We start from the raw sequence: 21,295 nt of genomic DNA on the forward strand, positions 1-21,295 counted from the left end.
TAGGACATGGAATAGGCTTTGCTAGCAGACTTTTGCCAGGTTTACAGTGAAATTGGGAGCAAACTGCAGAGCCGAAGGATTTTAAAGATTTGAAATTTGGCCACAAAAGGACATGCAAAATTTGAGCCAAAGAAGGTGTGGTTGTTCAAGAAATTGCCATCTATAAAGAGAAATTAAGTATTTTCAACAGAAATAATATAAAGGATAGTTTGAGGAATATGCAAGACTATGTCCATTATGGGCTCAAGGGGTAGAAGGGAATATCCCCACTGAGAAGATATTCAGGGGCCACCTTGCTTCCATGAGGTGAAGGGGAGGGAAAGGGATATTGTTTCTCCATGCACACCTGCCAAGAAACTCAGGTAGTATCAGCCATGATCAAAGGGGGTCCAGTTAGTGCTCAAATTAGTGGCAAACATTAGTGTTATCCATATGGTGGTGGATTTGTGGGAATGCAGGATGCTGGAGTTAGTAAATCATGGAGGTTTCCATAGAGATTTCAAAGGAAGTTCAGGAAGGCTGGGCAAAGTGTAGCAGGGTTGAAATTCCTGTAGCATGCCTGAGAGGACAATGTATGAAGGTGAAGCAGAAACTGAAGTGGAGACTCCAGGGATTAAGAGATTATCATAACGTTGCTGTCTGCAGACAGATCCAGGCTAAAAGAGAAGTCATGTGGGTTTCAACCAGCAAGGCCAAAGGAGCAGGGTTGTCCTAGCCCTTTAAGATCACATCTCACCATCAAATTCCCCAGATGCCAGATGTTGAATTACAGGAAATATTTACTCAGCTTGGTTTTATTCTCATCTTGGCTCGATCTCTTCCGTCTATGCCCCATTCCTGTCATTTGTAATGGGAATGTTTTCTCTCTGCTATTATTTATTGGATATATGTATTATGCTTTGGTCATTACAGGACATCACAGTTTACAGTTTGCTAAGTCTCAGATGAATCTTTGGACTTACACTTTTGGGCAATGCTAGACTATGGAACTCTTGTTGATGGACTAAATTTATTTATTTTGCATTGTGAAATAGACATGAGATTTTTGGGGTCAGAGGCAAAATGTTGTTTTGGATATGAGGTATCCTTAAAAATCACCTGTGTTAATGCAGAAATTAATTGTGAGCTCTTATAACCTAATTGGTTCATCCTACTTTGGAGGGAAAACTGGGTGATAGCCATAGGCATTTTAGGGATGGCTGGAGGAGGTGGGTCACTGTGGACATACCTCACCATATTTTTTGGCTGCCTTGAGTGGAGGAGCACTCTTCCACCACACCTTTCCACCAAGATGTTCTGCCTCTCCTTGCCTCCAGAGCATTGGAGTTGGTCAACCATGGACTAAATATCCAAAATAAACTTTTTCTCCTCAACATAGTTCTTGTCAGGTATGATGATGACAGAGATGAAAATCTAACTAAAACAATCAATTAAAATACCAGAATAAGGTAATAATACATGATTAAAAGAATATTTGAACTTATTTTACAGTGTTTGTAATATTAACCTATGCTAAAATGACATTAGTTGCAGAAGAAAAAGAAATGAACTTTACATACAATGAATTCCTTATACTCTAAAAAAGCCTATATTCAATAACAGATCAGTTTTTTTGTTTAAAACGTATTTTCCATATGCCAAATAGAATGGGACTTACATAGATATGTAAAATAATTTTTCTTTATGAACATACATGTTTTTAAATTCAGAACTACTGAATTTAAATGATATTAAAATACAGATCTAAAATATATAATTCTGACAGTCTCATAATTTAATTAAAATTTTTGTGTGAATTATATTTTAAAATTATAAACATGCAAAATAATATTGCTTTATTAATACATAAAGACTTACACGCATTCTAAACTCTAAAAGAAACCACTATATACAAAGAAGAATAAACTATACTGTATCCTGTTTCTTGGAAGAAACATAACTCAAAATTATAATCTTATGAACAATCCTATGCTTTCTTTCAAAAATTTAAGAGATTCAAAAATATCATTTTTAAAGTTTTCTATGGTGACTCCCATATGCTTACTTTTTCCCTTACACCTTATATGTTCTAAAGAAATTTCAGTTCTTTTAACATTTAATATAATTTGTTTATGCCTCGGTATCTGTATAAAGTACCATACCACAGATATATAGTGCTTTATATGAATGAATTGCTGATATACATATATGTGTATACATGTATATATATATATATATATACATATATATATATGTATATATATATATTAGTATCATGTGTATACTTATCTCAAAATTTTATGGAGTCTATAAATGCAATTCTTGTGCATATTTAATTAGATTCTTTCTGAACACCCTACTATTTTTTGTAAAAACTATTGAAATTAAGGTTTTGAATTATTGTTTATTCAATGCAAACACTCTCTTTTCAAACTGTTAACAATAGCTGCTCTTACAGTAGAAGATGGTGCTTTGTCTTAATTTATATAAGTGAAGCCAAAAGAAACTTACAAATCCCATTACCACATCTCTCTATCCACTACTTTAGTATCTACATAATGTGGTTGGATTAGTGTTCTATATGTATAAACTTGTCCTTCTCCTGACTATTCAAGAAAATGCTCTCAGCTATTCTTCTGTTTTATACTGATTCACCATTTTATTAAAAATTCCAATTAACATCTTAAGTTCATTTTAGATTGCTATAAAAACATCAGGATGGATACTTTACAAAGAAAAGAGGTTTGTTCAGCTTAAAGCTCTTGAGGTCTCAGAATATGGTATATGTGAAGTACTGTATACATGGCATATGTTAAGGGAATATGAGTGGCAAACCACTCCCCAGTGCTAGGTGTGTGAGTGGCAAAATGCTTACCCCATAGGCACAGCCCTGGTCATGAGGCCATGTGTTGCAGTCCCTGCGCTTGCTCCAAGGCCTGCTCCTCTATTGGTCGCTGCAAGGACAGTTGGCCAGAAATTGTATTGGTGGCTTCCTGTAATCTGTTTAGCTACTACCTGACTATATATACATGGTAATTGCACAATAAAATCAGACCTGCTTCCTGCTTGGTTTTCAGAGTTCTTGGTTAGTGACTCCACATCCACACTCTCCTCCACCCTGTTCTGTGGACCTCCTCACTGGACAAGAGAGAGCCCACACACTTAAAAGTTAGTCTTTTCAATTCAAGCTGTCTTCAACAACATTGTTTTTATTTTTAATACCCAAGGTGTTCCTTCCATCATATACCCTTAGGAGAAAATAGGAAATATATATTCTCCATAATTTCAGCCAAAACAACTTAAGGAAAGTTTAAACTTTTTTTTTCTATTATATACCACTTGATTTGTTGGTGAACTCTGTCTGCTCTTTCTTCCCAAGTAAAGAAAAATCATGGTTTTCTTCACCCCTAAAGTGAAGCACTCTAGTGCTTTTCACTTTGAATTATGTTTGGGAATCAGTCATTACTTAATTAATTCTATTCTTATTTCTTACATTTCTATATGTTCTCTATTAGAAAGATACTCAAGCAGCTGAGATCTTCAGAAAGTTATCTCAGGAGCTATAAGAATCTCTTCTGCCATTTTGGATTTTCTCCTTAGCAGGAGAATGGGAGGTTGTGATTTCTATGCAGCTCAAGGCAATTGATCCTCAGCAGGAGAAAATGCTCACAGCAACCATTAAATTTAAAAGATTATTGCCTGTACTCAGATATGCCTTTTAGGATGAAAACAAAGCTTTTGAATGTTACATATAGCTTCAGGGATTTAATCTATTTTGAAATAAATTTCATAAAGTAGCCACAAGCTATGAGGGTGGCATGTAAATAGGATTATTAAAAAAGAGTCTACGAATACTTTATTTTTCTAACAACTTTCATCAGAAAAAGTAAATATGACTCAACATTGTGTTGCATACTACACCATTATAAAAAACACTTGTTTCACAAATAGTTTTAGATCATTTATTTAAATAAAATTAAAATAATATGTGAACTGATTTTCACCAAATTTAGTGTAAAATTTGACTAAATCTAAGAAATTCTATGAAAATGACCTTTGCTTTAAACAAAGTTGGGTTCTGGCTTTGTAAATAATGGAATTATTTACTTTTTACATGTATTGATAATTGATACATAAAAAATTATATCAATGTGGTAAAAATAAAATCTTGCCATTTTTTTCCATCATTGACACACTATCCAGATCCACATCACCTGCAACCTGTAGAACAAAAAAGTATCAACAAGCCTCATTGTTCTCACTCTTTATCTCTGTTCACACATGCACACACACACATACACACACACATACACCTTCTTAAAAAAAAATTTAGACAAAACTTTTCCTGATTGCTTTACTCTTTTGGGGTTATTAATACCCTTGTTCCTTCCATGTCTTCATTTTTTTTTGAAAAATAAAACCTTTAGGGGTTCTCATTCAATTAAAAAATGTATCCCCTATACTCACACTGTAACTTCTAATCTCTTTTCCTTGTACACAACACTAACTTCTATTTAATAATGAATATTCTTTACTTATTCAGCTGTGTGATAGGAAGTGTCATGATTCCCAGAGATGTTCCTGTCCTGATTTCTGGACTGAAAAAAAAAAAAAACTATTATATTGTATGGCAAAGCAAAATTTAGGTATCAGATGGAATTAGTGTTATTAATTATCTGACATTAAAGTAAAGAGATTATACAGGATAATCTGGGAAGGATAAATACAAATTTAAGGGTGTTTTAAACCAAGGTATAAGGAGGCAGAAAAGTTGAGATGTCAGAGTGATGCAATATAAAATGACTGAAGAGAATGTCCCTGGCACTGAAGATGGAATGTGGGTATATTCCTGAATGTGAGTCACCTTTAGAAACTGGAAACAGCAACAAAACGGTTCCTCCCTAAGAACTTTCCAGAACAAAATTCTGCCCTGCAAACACCTTTATTAGAACTCAGTGAGACATATTTTAGAATTATGAACTCCACAACTAATGAAAGTTTTGTTTTTCTAAATCCCTGATAATTTTTTTATAACACAAACAGGAACTAATACAAACTATATTTCTTTTATCACTCACTACAACTATAACATCCACTTGGCAGCCTTTTTAAAATATCTTTTTCACTGTTTTATTTATAGCATTTATTAGAGTATCTAGCATGTTGTAGCTGATCATAGGATAAAATTTTGATGACTAAGTGAAGTAATAAAAATAATGATAAGTGTTTCGAAGGGAAAAAAACCATCATAACGAGAAAGAGAAAGAGTTCCTTCCCTGATTCTTACCTAAGAACATGTCCTCTGCCTTCTTTACCCTAAAGCCAATTAATTTGTTGCCTGTCATTCTGTCCATTATGCAAGAATATTTTTTATGATTGCATCAATGTTAAAAATTAGGTCTTTTCTTTTGGTCATAGTTTAATATATACCAATTTGAACTAAAATATTGATTGATTCATTCTATTATTTTTCTTTTCTCATATCTTTTTAATGCTTTATTTTGCTTGGGCCTATAATTTCTCTTAGTTTGGAACAAGTTTTCTCTTTCTGTTCTTTTACTTATTTCACTCAAAAACTTCCTGCCCTTTTTCCTAATTAATCCCAGAAAATATGTCAATTAAACCTTATCCTCTCATGGTTTTTCTCTTATTTCATGCTAAAAATTCCAGTTATTATTTTTCTTTTACTTCTTATATTTCTTACCATGCCCTTACCTCATCTCACTTTTTCTTCTTGCAGGTAGCCCTTAGAGTTAAGGGAACCTAGTCTACTCTTGGTCCTAGGATTACCAGCCATTCCAAATTACTCAGAACTGAGGGCTTTTCTGTCATGCGGGAATATGGGAATATAAATTTTGAAACTATTACATTCTCAATTTATTTGGGACCAAGGATAATCCTCAAATTCAGAAATTTCAGTGCTAACAACAGGAAAGTGCTAATGATATCAAATATGTTGGTCATTTGCCTTTGTCCACAAAATCTTCAAAACTGAATTATTTCACAGTGATTAACAAAATGCATTTCTATATTTCTCTGATTCATTTTCTCTATAATCAATTCAGCCACTAATTTTATGATACAACTCCTAATTTTAATGTTCACATTATTTGTTCCTGAAAATTATGAGTCAATGTTGGGTGTGCGGGAGACCTTGCCTTTTCGTTTGATTTCCCCCATCAGGTTTCTCCTGGCTGAAGTTAAGTTTCCATCTCACTACAAGAACATCACACAATCCCTTACTCCTCTGCCTCCTCTACAAAGGACACCAAACCAAAGGACATTAAAGTCAAAAGTTTTCTCAACCAATCCCCTAGGGACACAGTGTCTGCCCATTCCTGAGTCACTCTGCCAATTAGCACCCACCATGTCCCCTATGCAACCCTTCTTAAGCTGAAGTTGCAAGCTCATGATCTCTGTTCTCTTCCTCTCCTTTTCTGCTCTCTTCCTTTCCTTTTCTTCCCATTCAGACTGCTGCTCTCTTCTTCTTCTTTTCTTCCCCTTCAGGCAGCTCCCCCACCACCGCCCAATAAAATTTCTTGGTTGAATTTCTGTCTCTGGTGAGTCACTCGCCTTCCACTCACTACATTCTAAGTGAAACATTGACTAAGGGGTGAAAACTCAAGGTTATTGTCACTATATAGCCTTTCACCTATGTGAATCAGCTTTCTACACATGTAAAGTGTACATAATAATTTTTACTTAACTTTCCCTACCAAATTGTCAGCTGAGTCAAATAATAAAAATACATATAGTCAGTATGGAAGCACAAGTTACTTAACAAAAGAAATCTTGGAAATTAACTTGAAATTTTTTTTCCTATTATTTCATCTTGTTTTGAGCATAAATGGACTATCTAGCCTATAATAGAACCCTATAGGGAATGTCAAAGGTGTTCTGTATTAGTGATTCAGTGTAATACTAGGATTACTACCAGTCTAAGATTCACTCCATAACTGTATAAGAGAGCCTGGTATATCTATAATTACATTTTTGTGCTCTGATGAAAAAGAATGAATCTTAGGTAATTTACACTAGTTTGAAAAGGTCAATTTTCATTTCAATTTCACATTATATGTCAATGTGATGCTCAAATGTGTGAAAGTATTTTTCAGAGTTTTAAACTTAATATTACACAATTATGTATACAAATATGCTTATTAAAATATATAACACACTTTAAATATGGTGAAATATGTGGCTATAAAATTGGGCAAGCAATTTTAGTATTCAAGAACTTTGTTTTCCTTCACACATAGAAAGTATTCCATTATAAATTTATCATGCAATGCATGATAAATTTCATTACAGGAAAATTAATAATAACTGTATTAATCTGAAGTTAATTTTGAGTTCCTTCCTTAAAAAAATTACTTTTTTAGTTGAACTACAATTAATTTTTCTCCTCACCTTATTCATTCTTAAAATAGTCCTAATCATAAAATTTCCTTAATTATTTTTAAACATTGCCAATTATCCCTAAACATCCTTACTCATTCTCTGAGTTTTAGGGACTCTCAAATAGTGATTTACATAGTACTTACACTTATCTTGCTGTTTTAATTTGTACTGATTTTATAACTTCAGTCCTTCCAAATTTTTCTTTTCATGCAAGATAAGAATTGATATGTTCTGTATATATTAAAATCAAAACTTAAAAAAGTGGTTTTCCAACTACTTAAATGATTATTTAGAATACTCTACCAAAATTCTCTCAACAGAAAGTTAGTTTGCTCATTAAATTGTTTTATGTTAATCCTCATTGTCAATCCATTTTGCATTTTTCATATAATTACCTTCAAATGGGAGACTGAGAAATGAGGATTGTGATTAAAATTTCAGGCAATGTGTGTGCTGGAAAGGGGTACAAAAAGGAGCTTAGGATTTCCCTTTCCTACTTTTGTATACTGAATATGTGTTGCTTTATGAGGCTAGTTGCTTTTGCAGATTTGAAGCTATGATTCATGTTATTGAACTAAAAGTTAAGTATTAGAGGAATGATTCTGGGATTATTTTTTGAATATTCTTTTATATTATCTTCATTTCATATTATGCACATTCATAAATCTTGTATTAGTTATTTAATTTTGAACTCTAAAAGTAATTACTAAAATTAACCTGGAACATTGCACAGATTACACGTGATATTTTACCCTGTTCTTTAATAAAATTTACATTGAGATTCATATTGCTCATAAGCTCTTCTGTAAATACCAATTGACTGATTCATAGAATTATCTTTGAAAAATAATGCAAGTTGAGATTTGTGCTTGGCTTAATACAGAAAATATGTTTGAAAGTCCAGACATATATTTTAATAGAATAAACTCACAAAACTAAAGAAAATGAGGAAACTGCATAAATTTAATTCAACTTACACCACAGTAAAGTTACTATAAAAAAAATGATATGGAATGACAAACTTTTAGGTGGCTAATGACATTTAAGCAATACTTCAAGAATAATCACCATTATTTAATGTAATTACATGTTACATGAATGCAAAATACTTCTACTTTTGTCTTAATGTTTATGATTCTAATTAAATTGTCATACCTATGATTATAAAACACATTACAATAATTTCTACAGGTAATTGTTTTAGCCAACAATAATAGAGTTCTGAGCTATGGACAGAAGGTTTGTGGTCCCCAGCCCTAAATTTATATGTTAAAATCCTAATTCACAAAGTCAAGGCATTGGAAAATGAAGCCTCTCAGAGGTCATTAAGTAGAATGCCCATGAGTGGCATTAGTGCCTCATTGTAAGAGATCCCAAAGAACTAACTTGACTCTTCCCCCATAGAAGAATATAGCAAGAAGAACCTTTTGTAAACCAGGAAAGAGTGATTCACCAGACATTCTGCCAACAATCTTGATATTGGTGTTTTCAGTCTGCAGATTGTGACAAATAAATTTATGTTGTTTATAAGTTGCACAGTTTATGGTATTTTATAAAGCATCCTGAAAGGAATAAAATGTGTTGTGAGATTTATATTATTTATAATAAGTAAATGCATGACAAAGGTAGTATAAAGGCCAGGGAAGGAGAAAGGGAAGTGTTCTGTGTTGTTGTTCTCTTATATGAAGTGAAATATTACTTGGAGGTGTTTTATGATAAGTTAAAGATGTTGCAATATATTTCATGTATCCCCCAGAGAATTCATGTTGAAACACTAATCTAACTGTGGTGATATTTGTAGATGAATTTTTAGGATGTAATTAGGCCAAGAATGTGGAACACTATGGGATTAGTGTCTTTATAAGAAAAGGACTAGTGTATGTTATCTACTTTTTGAGATAAAAGAACTAGTAAATTCTTGTTACACTATGTGGAGTTACAAAAAGAAAGACTGGAAATTTGCTCCTGAGAAAAGTACCCTCAATAAAAGCTGACTGTGGTGATATCTTGATCTTTACTTCTAGCCTCCAGAGAGATGAAAGATAAATTTCTGTTATTTACAACACCCAGTGTATAATATTTGGTTATAGCAGTACGAATTGTCATAACTCTTCTGGACTTAATTGGGTCTCCTAAATTCAAAAGTTAATATCCTTACCCTTAATATTTTAGAATTTGTCTAAATTTGGAAATTGGATCATTAAAGTGGTAATTAAATGAGGTAATAAGAATGTGGCTGTAATCCAATATGATTTTTATTTTTCTAAGAAGAGGGATAGATATCAAAAATGTTCATGCATAGGTCAAAGACCATGTGAGGACAAAATGAGGAAGAGAATACGTGAAAAACAAAGAGGAGAAATGAAGCCTGTAAACATGTTCATCCTATATATTTAGGATTTAGGACATAGAAATAAAATTCTGTTGTTTAAACCAACATGTCTGAGTTATGTTGTGATGTTGCTCTCACTGACTAATTGTTTAAAAAAATCTACCCTACTTTTCTTAGATAAACATAAAAAAAAGTCTGTGATGCATCAAGAAAATAATATACAAACAGAAATGCATTCATAATTTGATATGCTTATCAAATGAAACATTAAAATTCATTGTTTAAAGAAAATGTAGTATTAATGTAGTTTAAAGAAAATGTAGCATATATATCAGGAGAGATTTAAAGAAGTATTGTGTTCAAAGGACTTAACTTTGCTTAGGAAAGGAGGGCAATATTACTTAGCATAGAAGTTTTTAAAAGATAAGAATCATAATATCCACTCCATAATATACAATTATAAAGTTTTTAAAAATTTGTAATTTGCTATGCTTTTTTTCATTCCAAATAAATTTTTGTTTGTAAAAAAAAAAGTTAAAAAAAGTAAAACTGAGAATAACTAACAACCTTATAAATTTTATAGTAATAATGATGTTTTTTAAAAAATGTATATTAATCCAAAAGAAAGAATAAACAAAGATTGAATTGGATAAACAAAAAACTGTGTGTGACTTAAATATGTAGATCAAAAGTTAAATTTATGTAAATAGACTAATACATTTAAAGAATAGAATCTCAATTTAAGTAGGATAAATACACACTCTACAAGGAACACTTCAACTGTATAGGATCAATAATACTTAAACAAAAATACAAGGAAATATGAGGAAAATAATGCATATGCACAAAAAAGGTTTGGATTTGAAATGTCCCCAAAAGTCTCATGTGTTAAAATGTTGGTCTCCAGAGCACCAATATTCAGAGGCAGGACTTCTGAGAAGTGATTGGATCATAATGTTGTTATCCTAATCAGTTAGTGATTTATTTATTGATGGATTCATAATCATGATGGACTATTCGAAAGTGGTGAAATCTGAGGGGGTCAGAACCACCGTGCAGGGAGTGGGTCTTGGGGGTGTGCTCTGAGGTCCTAAATCTTATTTTCAGGTTCTTTCACTCTGTTTTCTTACTGCCATTAGCTGAGAGGCTTTCCTCTGCCACCCCTTCCCACCATGATGTTCTGCATCCCCTTAGGTTCAAAGCAATGGAGTCAACTGACCACAGACTAAAAGCTCTGAAACCAGGAGTCATAGTTAACATTTCCTGCTGAAAGTTGATTTCATCAAATATTCTATCAAAGTGATGAAAATCTAAAATATATACTAACCAAAAAATTTTTAGTATATTAATGTGACCTTAAAGCAAGCAGTAAGAAAAAGACAACAACCTTGAAAAATAAAAAAGATTTGATTTATAATTAATAATGTGTAATGATTCAAACTGAATATATCCTGTAACAGTATTAAAAGAAACAACTGAGAAAATAAGAAATGAATTGCAAATTTTCACAAAACTTGTAAATTAACTGTTTAATACATAGTTATGGTTATGAAGTCTTTGGAATATACTCCACAATATACTCCCAAAGGCTCATATTTTGGAAGTATAGCTCCAAGGCAGCAAGGTTTAGACAAAGGGTTTTTTAGGCAGTGATTGGCTCATGAGGGCTCTGACCTCATCAGTGGATTAATTCATTAATGTATTAATCTGTTGACAGTTTAATGAACTACTGGCAGGCAGTCCATTAGGATTACATTTACTTGGGCCAGAGATGAGGCAGATCATCGTGGAGGAAGTAAGTATATGGTGGAGGAAAGATGCTCAGCTTATGGCAGGCAGGAAGCACAGACAAAGAGAGGAAGGGACTGGGGAGATAAACCTTTCCAGGTCATTCCCCTAGTGACCTACTTCCTCCAACAGATTTTCTAAGAGGAAGAGATATCAGAAATGTTCATGCACGGGTCAAAGACCATGTGAGGACAATATAAGAAGAAAATGACTAAAAACAAAGAGGGACACTTCAAGAGAAATGAAACCTGTAAACTCCTTTATCCTGTATGTCTAGCCTCCAAGAGTTGGAATGCATTCTTTACAACTGTGCTGGCCAGAAGCAATTAATTTTAATTACATGACAGAGAACATAGAGCAGAACTGAAGACAATTGAAAAGCTTAAATGCATGCTCAGTATTTACTCTGACCATAGTAGGATTAATGTTGAAACCAATTACAAATATTAACTTGAATATTAGGAAATACATACGTAAATTATTCATGTATCTAAATAAAAATGCAATGTATATAGAAATTAAAAACATCTTACATGTTATCACTTATTTGATATAGCCAGAAGCAAATGTACCATCTTAAAATTCTATTTTATTAAAAAATAAAGGTCAAAATTAATGAGAAAAACATTTATCTCAATGATTTATGTAAAGTGGAGTATGCATATATTCTAGTGTTGTATCTCTCTCTGCTTCCTGGTGTAATGTCCTGAGCCAATTCTCTTTACTATACTGCTGTGCCATGATGTTCTGCCTGACTTTAAACCCCAAGGAATGGTGCCTGCTGTCTATAGACTGAGAACTTTGAAACAGTGAGCCCACAAATAAACTATTCCTTCTTAAAATAAATAAATAAATATTAAAAAAACAGTGAGGAAAGGAGATAATACAGGAATAAGCATAAATGAATAATAGAGAAAACAAAAATATGATAGAGTTTCAACAAATTCATCTGAAGTAATAAAATATGTAATCTCTTCTTTGGTTAACAACTATATGACATTAATAATAACATATGGATAACAGCACTAGTCAGGTTGAAATGTAGATGAAATATAAAATTGCTAAGATTATATTATATATGAAAGTAAAACAATATACAGAATACTTAAGTAACCCTTTATTGAATTTGTAACTTAATACTTCTTTACTTCTGTCTTTTCTTCTCTCACTCCAGAAACTTTGTAGTAAATTAAAAAAATATATTAAAATCAATAGATAAGATTAATACAGTTTTTGTACATCAACATACAGAAATTAATTTTATTTCCACACAGCTATAATGCATATTTGAAAAGAAAATTGAAATAAATTTAAAATACTATCCCAAAATGTCATTAGCCTATGTCTAAAAAATGCGCAACACATATATAAAAATGATATTGGGAAAAATTCAAAGTCATTAAAAAATTGAAAGTTTTTAAGTGTCTTTAATTTGATAAAATTGATTTAAACAGTTAATGAAATGTTAGTAAAAATAATTTAAAAAAAGATGTGGAAACTAAAATAATGATATTTTGTATGTGAAAACAGAAAGATCTAAACATTGGCAAGAAGATATTAAATTCTAAAAAAATATGAAGGGGTACATATGGTATTGGCCTAAGTTTAAAAAGAAATGAACAAGAATATATGTACAGGACAGAAATAGATCCATGTGTATGTAGGGCACTTGACTGAAAAAAAGGTAGAATTGTTTTGTTTTGTTTTGTTTTTTTTTAATAAGAAAACGCCTTTGATAAATGGTGCTGATTCAATGGAATATCTTTATCCTTTTGGATACCTCATGCTGATTCATAACATTTATAACAATTCATAACAATACATATGTATTGTATAACTAAAGACAGAAGAAAAAATTCTGAAGATTTCAGAAAACAGTATAGGCATGGTGTGTATGTAACACTGAAGTAGGGAGTATGTATTAAATAAAATATCAAACACTAATCAAAGTTATAATTTAAATAATGTTAATGTTAAATTTTTATATTTACCAAACCCCATATTTAAGGAGATTAAAAGAGACCAACCAGTAATACAATGGTAATTTTTCATCACATTTAACTGACAAAAAATGCTTGCATATATTTAGCACTGAAGAATTAAAAATAAGTGAATATAATGCTTCTTTAGTGACTTGTGAGTTAATGTTGATTTTCAATATCCTCCTAGTCAACATTCTGCTACAATCTAATAGATGGAATATAAATGAATTAGTTTTAGGGGCTACTATATTCTAGCTCTGCTATGTTTCATTTGGATTATTTACTAGTGAAACCTGGAATTAAAGAATTTTGAGGATATATAGCAGGATGAAGAATAGAAATTATTCAGTAGCCCATCTAGGTTTCTAGAGAGAAAAAAAAAAATTTCAAAATTCCATTCTGAACAGTAATGTGGTGCTAAGATCCTGCCTCAGTCATTCATCACAATGAACATTAAAATCAAATGAAACTTGAGGAATATATAAAACATGCTGTAGCTCACAGATACACTATTGAGTAAAGAAAGTCAAATATGAAATAAAAATGAAGTATAAACTTATTTTTATAACTTTTGAGTAAAGGTAAATCTAAAATACTATAAGAAATTTAGATATTGATAATCCTGTAAAGGAGGAAGATTTCAGCAATTGAAATGGATATGAGGAGGACTTTGGGTATCCTGATACAACTAATGCAAATTTCAAACTAAATGTTGATTTTTTTAGGTATATTTATTGACAAATTATGATAATTCATTGATGATTTTACTTATGTTTTTCACATTTTAATTTATATGTGTTACTCTTCACACTAGAAATATATGACAGTGGATGTTTTAGTCAGCTTTTTCACTGATGTGATTAAAAGGACCTAATCAGAAAAAGTGTATAGGATAAAGAGTTTATTTGGGGCTCATAGTTTCAGAGGTTTCAATCCACACACAGCAGAGTTAATTCCTTGAAGGCTCAAGGTGAGGCAGAACATCAGCGGATAAGAGTTTGGCACAGGGAAACAGCTCACATGATGATCAGAAAGCAGAGAAAGAGACTCCACCCTCTGGATACAAAATATGTACCCCATAACCATTCCACCAATGCCCCACCTCCTCTAAGCACTCCCTACTGCCTTCAGTCCACACTCAATTAATGCCATCAGATGATTAATTCACTGATTGGGTTAAGGATCTCATAACCTAGTCATTTCCTCTCTGAACATTATCTCACAAGTGAGTTTTGAGGGGATACCTCACATCCAAACCATAACAGTGGGCTATCAATCTGTATTTAGATCTCATAATGAAAATCTTTCATTCACTTGAATGTTTTTATTTTGTCATCTACAGTGTAGAAGAAATATTATGGGTTTAAAATTGCATGAGTTTATAGATTTATACATAATTTGCTTTAGACATATTAGCTATTAAATTACCAAAATGCATATAATACTTAAGTGATAGGTAATTTATTACTACAAAAATGTGTTGTTTCATAGAGGAACTTAATATATCAATCAATTTCAAAGAAAAAAAATGTTTAGAAAAATAGATATTATTTGGTATGTTTTGAGTCACATTAAACTGGCTTCAATGTTTTTGCAAACTACCTAAAAATTAGGTGAAGCCAGTTGAAGAAAACAATGAAAGATTTGATGAGATCCTGTCTACAAAACTATCCCTGTATGGTGGCTCTGGAAGGTGAGTCAGGAAAGTAGTAAGTTTGAGGTCAGCCTGGGCAGCTACTAATAAGACCTTGTCTCAGAAAAAAAACTTTTTAAAAAGTAAAGGATTGGGACCAGGTCGTGGCACATTCCCGTCATTCCAGCAGCATGGAAGGCTGAACAGTAGGGTCCTAAGCTAAAAGCTAGCTTCAGCTACTTAATGGTGACCAAAGCAACTTAGTGAGACCCTGTCCCGTCCCCCTCCCCACCGCAAAAAAGAAGAGCTGCGAAAATGGCTCTGTGTCAGACTCTTGGTTAATTTCTGGTACCACCACCACTACCACCACTAACAACAAAAAGGACCACATATGGATCTCAATGGCACGTCCTTGCCTGGCATTTGAGATACCTTGGTTTCCAATCCCCAGTGCCAAAGAGAAACATTCTGTGTCTCTTATCTCTTCTATAAAGGCTTTCTAAAATAAAGTCTTAGGGACACGGACTTTCTCCAAGGGCTACTTATGTGTTTCAGTGACCTATGTATTCATTACATATATTTTAAAAATTTGGTTCATCTATTAAACAAAGATGTTTATATGTTTGTATTAGAATACTCTTGGTTATTGCCTTCAAAGTAGAAAAACGAATTTCAGTTTTGGTTCTATCAGTGAAGTTTTTGACAAATGTTTTAATTGTTAGATCCTGAAGTCTTTTCTGTAAGCATTTCACAAATCACAAAGCCCTACAATGTCACTAACAGCCTTGGTGTAATTTAATGTAGGAAGTTTAAAATGTTTTCTTCTAACAATATTGCAAATGATTTATTTTATGTTGAGCAGAAACTTTAATAGATTATAACATGTAAAATCGAAAATCTTTGGGAAAATGTCAGATTTTTTCTTTTTGAAATCTTTCTCAAATTTTTTGTTTCAAAGAGAAGATAGAATTCTCAGACATTTAAAGGTATTCTTTTCTAAGTGCTCCTGTGACAGAAGAATAAGTGATTTTTCTCAACTTTAAAATAAAATCATTTTCATGATTGACTCTATTCTCACTTTTACTTGTGATTATTGCATTTAAGAAATAGGCAGAACAACTAAACTAGTAACTAAACTAGTAAATATTCAGATGCTCATTGTCATTCATAGAATATAGCATATTAAATACTGAAGAAAAAGTATGTATGAATCATGGGATAATAAATACCTTGTGTTTCAATAGCATAAATAATCATAAATTATCCTTTCTTAAAATATTAGAATCTCTTTTTTTCCAGTTGCAGATATATTTAACAATTAACTTTAAAAAAGTATTTGGAACTTATATATTCTATATGATTCACTCTACAAAACAATCTACTTATCTTAATCTTCCTATAATTTCATTTGTCCAGTGAGTCTTAAATTTTTGACTGATAATTTAACTCAGTTTTGAATTTCTTTTCAGTCTCAGGGACTAATTTAAGCCTTAAGGAATTCATAGTGACTAAGAGTCATATTAATGTTGACCACTATTCTTATTGGTGTATTATAAAGATATCTTATTTTTTAACCAGTTTTTTTTGTATTTTTCAAAGAACTCATGAATTGTTGCTGAAATTATTTTTGTGTGGATATCAGGGATGATTCAGCTTCTTCTGCCTTTTCCAGGTACATGAAGACATTCTGCTTGTCCTGGTCCTTTCTGAAATTCAGGAGACTTATCCAAGAACCATGCCACTCTTCTAATCTGGTATGTTGTTTCTCCTATTACCCAGGACTTTTGAGTTGTACAGATACATCTGGAAATTCTATCACTTACTTATTTTCAACAATAGACTTCCTTCTGAGGGAAGAACAGGGAAGAGAACAAGGTTGCCCCTGCCCTTGGGAATTGGGATATAATTTATGTTCTGATCCCTTTATCTCTGACTGTTCTCAAACTATGCAACAGCTCTATTTTCAGAGGTTAGACACTTTAATTTGATTCACCGGGTAACTTTGAAATCTACTTTTTAATTTCTTGCAATACACATATTGCATCACGAGAAACAGGATTTTAAAGCATAAAGGTCAAGAACTGAATTTATTCCACTATCATTTGAGATACCATTCCTGAATTTAATAAAAATGCAAATATCCAATAGTAAGGCAAGGACCTCAGTTATTAAAAAGAAATATGAATAATTAAAACTGTGGGGTTTTTTTTTGTTAATATTATCCAGACTGAGATAAATAAGATGACAGAGAAAAGAGTACAATTATGGAGAAACTTAATACTCCTCTAAACATGTTTTTCTTTATATAAAGCATCAAAATATTTATTTTAAGCAGAATAGTGATATGTCAGTTTTAATAAAACACTGATTACAACAGAAGCAATTGTCTTTTTGATAGAATGATTACATTTGGAAGAAAAGATGAACAACATTGGGCAGGAAGACTGTGGCTATACTTTGGGTGTGAAATGAAGGCTCAAGTACTGGTGGTGGCAATGTGACTAAAAAATAAAGAACAGACTTAAGAGATTTATACTTACATAACTGGATGTGATTGGTGAGGGAAGAGGAACAGGACTTTCAAGTCTACATTGTGACTTTCTGCTATCATCTTATTCTATGTTCCCCACAAAAATGTCCAGTGATTCCATGGAAACCATTCTTGCTGCAGAGCAGGAATTGCCACAGCCTCAGGCTGAGACAAGGTTTGGAACAGAATGTGACAGTCATGAGAAACAAGTTTAACACAGGAAGCCATGCCAGAAGACCAACTGGCAGCAGCAACTGAAATGGAGGGGGAGAGTGAAGCAAGAGTCCCTTTTTTTTTTCAGAGTGAAAAGAAGTCAAGAAGGCTTTGTCCAAACTGAGTCTCCAGCAGGTTACCAAGGTTACTAGAGTCACTATCCAGAAATCTAAGAACATCTTCTTTGTCATTACAAAGACAGGTATCTACAAGGGCCCAGCTTCAGATACCTAAATCCTTTTGCTGGAGGCAAAGATGGAGAATTTATCTCAGCAAGCACAGTTAGCAGCTTCGAAGAAATTCAAAGTTCAAGGTGAAACTCCCTCCTACGTTCAGAAAGACACTCCTACTCCAGCTGTACAAGAGGAGAATGAAGAGGGAGAGGTCTATGAAATCTTAACTGGGTATATATATAGTACAGTGAACATTTGTAAGTCTAAGAATGTCCCTTAAAATTCAGAAAACTTTACAAGAACAGTCAAAGGAAATCAGTGTAAAAAGCAACTAGGTTCAGTCCAAAAACACCAGGAGACTTTTGGCAAAAAAGTATATGTTGCGTATAACATTGACTTCATATATTCTGCTCATACATTTTCTGTTAGCTAAAGCCAGTTTATCACTATTTGTTGTTATCAGCTTATGTTGGTAACAAAACTTATACTAAAAAATTGCAGTGGAAGTTAAGAACACAGAATTGGTGGTTTCAGAGGCAAACGTGTAGAGAGCAAAGTCAGTCTGAGCCTTAAAGAACAACATCAACAATCATCTTGTAATGCTGTAGTAGAATCAACAGTGTAACCTTCTAAAATCAGGCATTGATTGATTGATTGGTTGATGTGTAAGGCTTGACTCTTATGAAAAGAGGATATGTTTAGATTTCTCGATAGTGACTTTAGTAAACTTGTCAACTAAATTGCAGCTGTGAATTGTAGCTTGCTTTGACTTTGTACTGTTTCTATTATTAATAAAGTTATGGCCTCATGTTGGATAAAAAAATAAAAATCTCTGCATTTTGGACTTCCAGTCTAGGTTTCTGAAAGACTGTGAACACATCCATGCAGAAATTGCACAGAATACTTTATAATGACTTATTAGAGTTGTAAGTGGGATAGTTAATAACTGCTTTTCACAGCAGACAAAACAGCCCAAACCATGAAAACAATGAGAATGAACATATAAGAAAAGGAACTTTATTGTCATAGTTTAACACTGCTGTTTTTTATTATACTTTTGTTACCAACATCAGCTGTTAACAACAAATAATGACAAATAGGCTTTAGTTAACAGAAATTGTATTAGCAAAATATATGAAGCCAATGTAATGTGCAACTTTATCCTTTGTTGCCAAAAGCCTACTGGTGCTTTTGGACTGAACCTAGTTGCTTTTTACACTGATATCCTTTGACTGTTTTTGCAAAGTTTTCTGAATTTTAAGACCCATTGTTAGACTTACAAACACTCTCTGAACTAAATAAATCTAACAGTGCAAAAATTTTAAATACATTTAGTTAATAAATTATCAATCATATATAAAAGGTGAGAGAGAATGAAGCAATGGAATTCAGAAAACAAAACAGAATGCATTACATACAAAATAGGAGAGAGCTATGTTTTTTGTAGCTCAGTTTCTCTGTACAAAACAGAGATCTAATAAAATACAAGGTGTAGAGAAGTTCAAGGGAGTCAAGGTTTAGTAGTGTTTTACAGAGAAGTTAAAGTCAGCTGTTTAAGTGTGGTTATTCAAGTGAGACTGTTGATTAGCTGGTGGTGCATTCAATGCAGCGAGGTTTACATTGATTGGTTCAGTTGCAAATGTATCCGCTAACCTGGAAAAGTGTTTAGAAGTGTTATTGGTTCAAAGGTCCAATTGATTAAACTGAATGAGGTTGACACCAATAAATTTAATTAGATTAAAAAGGAACCTGATTGTAGCTTCTTTCTGTGATTACATAATAATCTCTTTCTGGGAGAGTAGGGAATTCAAAAAGGTTTAATGTGACACACATCCATATCTATAGTCTACAGTACAAAATATAGAACAATATTGAAAGCCTATATAAGCTTTCTTTATGTTCATTGAAAATCAGGAGCATTTCCCATTCCACCCATTCCAAAGTAATCACTATCAAGACTTTCAAGTTCATAGATAAGTTTCAGTAATGCCAATAGTGTCTGAATTTTATGAATCAAAGCAGAAAATATAAAAGACCTATTTAATTATGAGAATAACTCATTATGAATTTTATGTATCAATAGCTTGTTAATTTTCAGTGATGTAGTATATTCCATTTAATGACTGAATAACTCAAAACATTTATGTATTACCTTTATTGTTTTGGTTACTATGAATAATAATTCTCTCAGCATTCTTGTGCATATTTTACTATCATACTGATTTCCAGTGAAGTTATCAAATGAATTACTAAAAAAATTAATGAGAAGACCTATTACTTTTCATCCCAACCCATATTTGGTATTATAGTAATATCTCACTCTTTTTATTTGTATTCATTTAATATAAAATGGATTTGAGATTTATTTTAAGGTTGACTGTAGACTTTCTATATAAAATTGGACTCATGCACAATTTTCTTAGATTGTCTTTTGTTTTTATTATTTTGGAGTTATTTTATATTGTGGAAGAGCATTCTTTTACTATTGATCTTAAGTATCCTTTGTCAAAATCAAGTTTCCAGGTAGGCACAGGGAATTTGTATACTAGCACTACTTGTTCATTCTTTATGTATATCACAGTATCTTAATTACTATGTTTTTATAACATCAGGAAACTTACAGTTTCTTTTCTTCTTATTTCAATAGGATTGGCTGTGGTATTTTGAATTTCCACATAACATTATCTGTTTAAATACCACTACAATTTACTTTTATAAATAATTTTGTAAGATGTAATTATATAAAGTATAATTTACTTGAACAAATTATGAAGATTGACTTAGAAATAAATTAAAAGCAAAGTTTTTCAGTCAGTCTACAGGGTAAATCCATTTATTTAAATAGATTTTCTTAATTTATGGTAATTTTTTGTTTGATGCTATATCTCTTTTTATAACTCCACATTTGATTTTATGTTACTATGCACTTGCTTTATTTAAATTTAATTTTGCTTTTTAAAAATTGCTATGTAAGTTTATGTACATTAACTTTATGTTAACTTTGTCAGTTTTAATTACTGTTTTAAGTCATTTATCTGTTGGATCTTTTTGATTCCTTATAAGCCTAATTATGTCTTTGGCAAATAATAATTATTTATTTTTATCTATTCAAACTTTATACAATAGGTACATAGCTATTAAGTAATGTATGTGCTTCTTTTACTTATGTCCTTATTGAATAGCATCTTGAAGAAAGTACTGATGAAAATCTACTAACTTTGACTGTGGTGATGTCTTCAAATATCTCTGGCTAAAAACATGAAT

At 32.0% G+C, this 21,295-nt stretch overlaps 1 pseudogene across 1 annotated transcript; it reads left to right on the forward strand.

Annotated features, from left to right (window-relative positions):
- Nucleotides 1–17,749: 17,749 nt before the first annotated feature.
- Nucleotides 17,750–18,311, forward strand: LOC308632191 (nascent polypeptide-associated complex subunit alpha-like; annotated as a pseudogene). Its single transcript has one exon. The product of its transcript is annotated as a nascent polypeptide-associated complex subunit alpha-like (transcript).
- The last annotated feature ends 2,984 nt before the right edge of the window (nt 18,312–21,295 follow it).

This window comes from Spermophilus citellus, assembly GCF_964194105.1.
Source record: "Spermophilus citellus genome assembly, chromosome: 1".
Taxonomy (NCBI): domain Eukaryota; kingdom Metazoa; phylum Chordata; class Mammalia; order Rodentia; family Sciuridae; genus Spermophilus; species Spermophilus citellus.